Source organism: Cryptomeria japonica, chromosome 6 (assembly GCF_030272615.1).
Source record: "Cryptomeria japonica chromosome 6, Sugi_1.0, whole genome shotgun sequence".
NCBI lineage: Eukaryota > Viridiplantae > Streptophyta > Pinopsida > Cupressales > Cupressaceae > Cryptomeria > Cryptomeria japonica.
In genome coordinates this window covers 153,285,936-153,294,954 of record NC_081410.1, presented here as the reverse complement: position 1 = coordinate 153,294,954, position 9,019 = coordinate 153,285,936, and positions in this window count along the sequence as shown.

The window sequence follows — 9,019 nt, the reverse complement described above, 5'->3', positions numbered from 1 at the left end:
TAGCTTGAATGAATTGTCTATTCTTCATATAATACTGTAGAATTATACTTCTATCACACGTGCCTTCCCAATATAAATCACACATCTTAGAAGGTACAACAAAGGGAATGATGCTATAGACATTTGGTTGGTGTGGAAGCTGTGTTTGATGATGCTATGGACATTTGGGGCTATGATTGTTCTGATGACGGTGGTGCCACTGTTGATGGTGATGATGAAGATGAGCTTCTCCTTATTATCTTGTTGGAGGCATGTTTGAAAGGGCGGGGTATTGGGTTGGATGGATCTGTGGCTGATTCCCTGTTGTGGTTTCCTGTTCGAAGGTTGCTGCTGCAGTTAGTGTGCCTGAGGCTCCTTTGTGGAATGGATCTAATGCATCTTTGCAACCCACCTCTGGTAATCCCTTTGTGCCTTCCCATTATAAATTCAGGATTGCCCACATCATTGTCTGGATTATTTTTTTATTTTTTTTGTGGGGGGGGGTCTAATATGACCCACCTATCCATCAGATTGACATGTTTCATAAGAAGCTAATCAGTCCAACCACTATAATGTAAAATTTCTGATCAAATACGTCAAATGCAAGCATTCAACCACCCATGTGATGTTTTATCATTTCTTAAGTCGTTGGAATTGCACAAAGCATGCGACTGTCACATTCATTGACCTTATATTGTTTCCTGTCAGTAGATTTGAGCGGAGCAACTACTTTATCAGCAGGTAATTAGGGTCTGATTTCCATATAGGAGGAGGTTAGAATTGTATTTCAGTAAATATGATGGAATGGATATGTTTTGAACTGAAGCATATGTCACTCTTACAAAACCAATCTATTTTAAATCCTTTTTTTCCCTGCAGTGTATTTGCTTCTGCTGTTATGAGACCTGTGGATGCTTCCTTGACATCCTCTGTTGCTGCTGCCCTTAATCTGGGTTTATCTATCATTTACAATTCTTGATACAATATTACCTGACGACTCTTGGCATGACTCATCATAGCAATCAAGGAGATCATGACCATCCACATTTTGATCATTAATTTTTGTTGATTACTATGCATCTTAATTGTTTACACTTTAATGACAATAAAAATTATGAAGATGGTTATTTGTAACAAAAAGATGCATTCGGTTGGTTTCTCTCATGATAATGAGTGCTCCTTTTGGGATGATATGCTCTTCCTCTCATGATGATATTTAATCTACGCTTTCGGTTAATGACATTTAATCTACGCTTCTGATTCCGATTCAGTTGGCTCCTCTCACGATGATGAGTGCTCCTCCCGGGATGACATACCTCTTACTGTTGATGTTGTTGTTGGTACTGTTGTAGCTCCAAATTCTGTCCTTGAAGATTCACAGCCTTGTTCTACTCCTACTGATTCTGCTCCTGATGCTATTCCTTTGCACCAGCTTGTTGCGGTCCTATAGCAACACTCTACTTCCGCTACTAATTGCAACCCTGCAAGGTCCTCTCTGCTCGATCTCTCTCTTTTCGGTCCTAATGATAGTATCACTTGGATTGTGGTTTGTCGCAAGGAGAAGATAAGTCCTCCCCCCTCCCCCAAACCTCTCCTTGAGTTGGGTCTGGGTTGTTTATGGTTTTACAGGCCTTAGTCCGCCTATCTGACCTTGTTGTTCGGGGACTTGCTCCCATGGTTTCTCTCACTACCCGTGGACTATTGTTTTAAAGGTCCTGCTTGTTAACGTGTTGTTGATAGTCTTTGGCTATGTTAAGGGTCAGCACCCGAAAGATGCATTGACTTGTTAATTTCTTCTTTTTCAAAGTGTGTCATACATTTTGGAACCGACCATATTCTAAATTAGCATCCAAAGAATGTCCTAGGTTCATGATTAGGTGCACAAGAAAATATTAAAAAATATTTTAATCAAATTATGTATCATTTCAAGCTTAGATTGATGCATATTATGAGCAAGGAAATATAAGGCATGAAACTAAAATCTTTGAAAGGGAAAGAAAAAAACGAAAATCCATAAAGTAATGTTTGGAGATATATTTTTCACATAAAAAATGAAAAAACAATTACATTAAATTTTAATATTATATTAATTAAAAAAGATTAAATATGAATTGAATGAAGAAGGGAAAAACCAACAAGGTGGATTTAGGTGGTTAATATGCAAAAAAAGCATTCAAACAAATTAAAAACATCAAAACATCAACAAACCATATGAAACACAAACAAAGTGTTTATACCTTGCAAGTTTATACCTTCTCCTTTGGATTGACCCTTTGACGAAGCCAAAGATGCGCCCTTCCTTGACTTGATTGGATTGGCTCCTTTGTTGAATGTGGATGGCTGGCTCTCCAAGATTGTGCACAAGATGATTAGGTCGAATGGATGAGGGATTTTGACTAAGTGATGGATGAGTAGAAAATTGAGTAGAGTTTGGGTGCTATGGATGATTTTTCAAACTCAATTTGAGAACATAAACTTAGCTAACTTAGAGATATGAATGGGGAATAAGATGGATTTCCCTTGACAAAGGTAGAGGAAGGATAAGAGATATGATATAGATTGGGATTATGTGCAATGTGTTGAGGTGGGATGGATGAAGGTATGATAGGTGGATGAGAGATCATGGGATTGACTTGGTAGGCAGGTTGAGGTGGTTTGTGAACTTCCATGAGCATATGCTCATACTAAGCTTTGAAATTCTGGGTATCCATGTTTAGAATCAAGAAATAGATGGGAATTGGATGAATATGAGGATTAGGATTTGGCTTCGAATGATGATGGGTCGAATTTGATTGGATTTTGATTGGATTGGACTTGATTTAATTGGATTGGTCCTTGGATTAGACTTGATTTGATTAAGATTGCACCTTAGTCCTTGGATGAGGATTTTAGGTGGGAGATGTTGATGAAACCACAAGCAAGGTAATGACCAAGCTGGGTAAAATTTAGACCTTGGGATGATGATCAAAGTCCTTCTTCTACTAAGGGTTGACTAATGACCCTAAGCAAAATAAAGATGTGAGATAAGAGTCTTGATCGACTCAAAGGATAGGGCAAAGGTACTTGGAGAGGATTCTTCTTCAAGCACAAAGCCAAATGACTGATTGATTAAGGATGAGGTCTAAATAAAACTTCACAAGGCATAAAACCTTAACGTGAGACTAAATTAGATTAAAGGATGATTTGATTTGGATTTGAGAATTGATTTGATGATTGAAGATGATTGATTTGTGATCAATTGATGTGTTAAGTACTTGAGTATGATTGATCAAAGAGAGATGATTGTGATGATTAGAAGAAATTTGATGACTAGGCTATTGTTGGCGTGAAAATGACTCGATAGATGATTGGTTCAGATGACAAGTTGTATGAAGGGATGCGACCACCCTGATTTTGACAATAGTTGGTGTTAAAAGACAAACCTGAACCTTGATGGAGGGCATAGACTCTTAACTCATCACTAGCATCAAACTCATTGCTATGACCATGGATGTAATCATGGTAATGGTGCAAAAAGCTCCTATGTTCAAGCAAGAGTTTGCGATTTGTGTACCAAAACTTTTGACGTCTAATAAGTTGTGCTTGTGTGAGCTTCTTCATCTTGATAGGTCAGTGGATTGACTTCTTGGGATGCTTATATGGCTTGGGCTTATGAAACATGAGATGGACGGAGCTCCAACGTAGTTTGGGATTTGTTTGGAAGACTTGGACTTGATTGATGTTGGTTAAATTTTTTTGTGTGACTACGACATGACCTTGAATATGATGTAGACTAGATTTGAATTTGGTAATAATGACTAGGATGTTGACTAATTCTACTCTTGGCAAGAAGACAAAGAAAATAGATTGGACATTAATTCAAATAAGCACATCAAGCATATCAAGCTACCCTAAGGAATTGACTGAGGAGGAAAACCTTTGCTTGTTGACTGAGGTACACACCCAATAGCTAATCAAAATACGGTCGTTAGGTCTCACGTAATAGATTCCCAACGTCGTATTAGCCAACTCCAAACGCTAATGGGGCCACGATATGGCAAGTCTCTTCAAGGAGTTACTATCTCCCCTGCACAAAGATTATCCACCTTTGGGAGGTGAATCAAATGGTCTCTAATCCTAGAGTTTTTAATATGGATTTCCGTTCGACGACTACTCCTTGTAGTCACGCAAGCACGATTGAGGCCTATAGCCCTACAAAGTACTGAGAAATATATAGTCATGCAAGCGTGATTGAGACTTAAAGGCCCTACAAAATGCCCAATATGAGAGTGAACTCCCAAATAGCTCCGTCCTCCAAAAAAAAAATTTCTCAAGAGGCCTATTTATTATAGTGAGTCGGAATGCCTAGGTCCGGCCGTACTCACTGAAGTTGTTCCCCTCTCACCAGTGCCTAAGAAAATCGGGAGGGCAGGCCCGCTAAAGGAAATAATACAACAAACTAGAAAAAGTGCCAAAGGTCAAGATTTTTGATTGTCTAGATAGACAAGAGCATACTCTCCTACTTTCACACTTTTCCCCAAACAAAATCAAGCACTTTAGTTCTTTTACCTTCCTAATTAAATCTAGGTGCCTAAAAAAAGAAAGACACAAGATTTGTTTGTATCTCCTTGGCAACCTACAAAACAAAATGATTAGTAGTTTTTTAATCAATGCATTCTTTGGCAAGCGAGCTGCAAAACAATTGTTAGTAGTCTAGGATGATGTCTTGGACTAATCGAAAAACCTGCAAAAACCTGAAAATTTTGATCAGTAGACAAAGGGCTGTAGAAATATACCTGTGGTCGTGCTAATGTAAAGTCGGATTCGCTAAAATGCGAGTGTACTTGTTGAAATAGGTTAGCAACAAAAAATAACAGACAGAAAGCCGGAAATTTGAAAATTTGAAAATGAGTGCGAAATCACTAAAGCGCCCACGCTATTCCTTGGGCACTCGTGCTGAACTAGAAATTTGGAATAAAAGATTGTAAAAATTATGCTAACTAACAAACTTTTTGCTCTTTTTCTGAATTTTTTCCTTTTTAAGTATTTTCTGCTATTAATCAGATAATAAAAACAGGAAATAAACTAAAATATTAAACTGAAAAGAAATGTGAAACTGCAGTTGTCAGACGTGTTGTTTCAGTGGCGGTCGCGCTGTTCTGGGAACCTGTACAAAAGGCGATTTAAAAATTTAAATCTTGAACGCTCGCACTAAAGCGCTTGCGCACATGCTAAAACCCCTGTCACTCGCGCTGAACCTGTGGCGCTCATGCTGATTTGCAAACACTCACGTTGTTCTGATACCTGCGACAAAAAATCTCACAAAAACTAGAAAAAGGTTAAATTTTAGGGACTTGGGTCTGTCCCACCGAGCATGCCAGAATAAAGAGGGGAAAAAACAGCAACGTGGATTTAGGTGGTTAGTATGCAAACAAAGCATTCAAGCATATTAAAAACACGAAAAATATCAACAAACCATATGAAAACACAAACAAAGTGTTTATACCTTGCAATTTTATACCTTCTCCTTTGGACTAAGCTTTTGATGAAGCCAAAGATGTGCCCTTCCTTGACTTGATTGGATTGGCTCCTTTGTTGAATGTGAATGGCTCTCCAAGATTGTGCACAAGATGATTAGATGGAATGGATGAGAGATTTTGACTAAGTAATGGATGAGTGGAAAATTGAGTAGAGTTTGGGTGTTATGAATGATCTATCAAACTCAAATTGACAACATAAACTTAGCTAACTTGGAGATACGAATGGGGAATAAGATGGATTTCCCTTGTCAAAGGTAGAGGAAGGATAAGAGATATGATACGGATTGGGATTATGTGCAATGTGTTGAGGTGGAATGGATGAAGGTATGACAGGTGGATGAGAGATTATGGGATTGACTTGGTAGGTAGGTTGAGGTGGTTCGTGAACTTCCATGAGCATCTACTCATACCAAGGTTTGAAATTTTGGGTATCCATGTTTAAAATGAAGGATTAGATGGGAATTGGATGAATATGAAGATTATGACTTGGCTTCGAATGATGATGCGTCGAATTTGATTGGATTTTGATTGGATTGGTCCTTGGATTAGGACTTGATTTGGTTAAGATTGCACCTTAGTCCTTGGATGAGGATTTTAGGTGGGAGATGTTGATGAAACCACAAGCAACGTAATGACCAAGCTAGGTAAAATTTAGACCTTGGGATGATGATTAAAGTCTTTCTACTAAGGGTTGACTAATGACCCTACGAAAAATAAAGACGTGAGATAAGAGTCTTGATCGACTCAAAGGATAGGGAAAAGGTATTTGGAGAAGATTCTTCTTCAAGCACAAAGCCAAATGTTGATTGATTATGGATGAGGTCTAAATAAAACTTCACAAGGCATAAAACCTTAATGTGAGATGAAATTGGATTAAAGGATGATCTGATTTGGATTTGAGAATAGATTTGATGATTGAAGATGATTGATTTGTGATCAGTTGATGTGTTTGTTAGGCCCAATATGGAAAGCTAATGTACTAAGAGGGGAGGGGTGAATCAGTACTCCAAAACTTTTCTTTAATAATAACCTTACTGTTATGCATAAACAGAATAGTGCAGTAACATAAAATAAAGTTAAAACAAACAAATAACAATCATACATGATTCACTCCATAACACATATATTTTGGTTACGTAGAAACTCTTGGTTAGAGAGAAAAACTATGGTGGGGATGGCACCCACAACTTCACTACTGCAATAATAAAGATGCTTGGTTAGAGCTACATGTTTAGCTATTTTTGATAGCTTACCCTGTTAGGAGTAACAAGATCTGTTAGATCTACCTTGCTAAAGGATTTCAAAACATTATTCTGAATGTTGCACCTGGTTAGAGGCTTTACAATTTATAGACTTGGTTAGAGTCTTTTACCCTGTTAAAGGTTTCACTTTCAACTTCACAATATTACAATAAAATCATTACAAACATCTGCAACTTTACATCTGAAATGTTATAGCAGATTCTATGTGCTCATAATAAGATTACCTTGCTTATAGCATACCTCGGTAACCCATATAGTAACTCGGTAAACCCTTCTGTTTACTCTGTTCTTCAACTATTCTTTGAAAACCTTCTCGGTGACCTCTGTGTCTCTCTAACAGTCTTCCTTCATACATATATGCACACACCTTGCTCTTAATCCATGTTGTATAAATAGATCTCTTAAAACGGCGATCCAATTCATTGCTTCGATCTTACAAACAAGATTCCTCAAATGAATAACTAAACAAAATATATCATTGGTTAGATTGACCTTGTAATCATACACAATCTTCTAGTGCAATTTCCAATGTAATAACAGTTAGGTGTGCCTTGATTCTTGTAACACGTTTTCATATGCATGTCTAGGTTCAATGTATCTGGTAACACGTTTCACTTGGTGAATATCAACTCGGTGTGTTAACTTTGCTGCTCGGTAGCCATAAAAAGATACTCGGTAGACAACTCAATGTATATTGTGTTCTATTACTGCTTTCTTCTTTAACCAACTAGACTGTGCATACCGACTTCTCTGTTTATACTGACTACATGATTCGGTAGTGCTAACCAACTAGAATATATAGTATGACTTTGAATATAAAAACTAATGGCAACTTGATAAGTAGTAACAATCTCCCCTTTTGACATTAGTTGAGATGTTTGACAAAAACTACTTTCAAAGTCATAACTCAAAAATCTATATACTTTGCAAAATGACTACACTTGACAATATATACAATAGTCAATAAAATAGTATATGCAGATATACTCCCCTTATCATTATTCTGTATATTACTCAGATTTTGGACGCTCATTTCTGTTCTTTGCTTGTGTGCTCTGCTAGCTCTACGTACTCTGCTCGGTATACTCCCCTGTATACAATACTCAAAACTGTATCACTCTCCAAATATAGTATATTACTCCCCTTATGTAGTATCCTAGGTAGTATTACTCCCCTTTTTTGACAAACATCAAAAACTTAATTTCCATCCAGGGGCGGTAACTGATCAAAAATAGATTTATACTTGTTCTGGGCGTCGGTGAGTGCGACTGAGAGTGCATCCTTTACACTTTCCATTAAAGAATTTTGTGCTTGAATATCAACCAATAGTGATATTAAGCCATCAAGAGTGCTTCCCTCTTGTGTAGTAGATAGGTGTAGCTCGGTTAATGTGCTCTTGAACTGATGAGAGATGAGGAAGGAATAATGTCTGGAAGGTCATTATATCCATCTTGATCTTATGCTCTTCATTTCTGAGTTCTAACTATTGAGCCATGAGCTGTTGAAGCTTGGTATAAAAAATTTGAACTGAATTAGGCTCAGTGGTCAACTTAGTTGAGAGATCAGTGATCTCTTTCTCAATTGCATCAGTTTTATTCTTGATATCTTTAATGAATAAGGAAAATGTACAAAGTTTCTGAAATAAATAAAGAATATGCTTGAGTTGAGGGGACAACTCAACAATGAATTTGACAAGCTTTACTTTTCCTAATGCGAGATCTTTTTGTACCTCTTCTATCATCTTTGCAGTAAGCTCTTTATCTTTTAGCTTGCTTAAGTACTCAGATGCATCAACTCCAGATGTTTCTATTTGAGTAAGGAGTTCATCCAATTGAATGTGGATGGCTGCATCGGTTGACACTGTTGCTGAAGGTAGCATATCTGTTAGTAGTGTCTTCACCTTTTGTAGTACTTTATTCTTCTTTTGAATGGCCAGTTGCTTTTTTTGTTCGACATTTGCTTTGCATAGTTCACCGAAATCAATAAGTGCTTGCCCTTTTAATTTTGAGATATCCACATTGGGCAACACTATCGGTTTAGTTAAATCAATTTTGAAACTATGCTTTCTCACCTTCTTCTCTTTACCTTTAGTTGGTTGTACTAAGACAAGTGCTTGTGAGGCTTGCTGACCCTCGATAGGTTGCTCGATAGATGCAACACTTTGGTTGGTTCCTGTAGCCGTTGTAGTGTCCTTGGGTGTCTCGATACTAGGGGTCTCAGCTGTAACATTTTCAGTGCTTGACGGTGCTTGAAACTTCT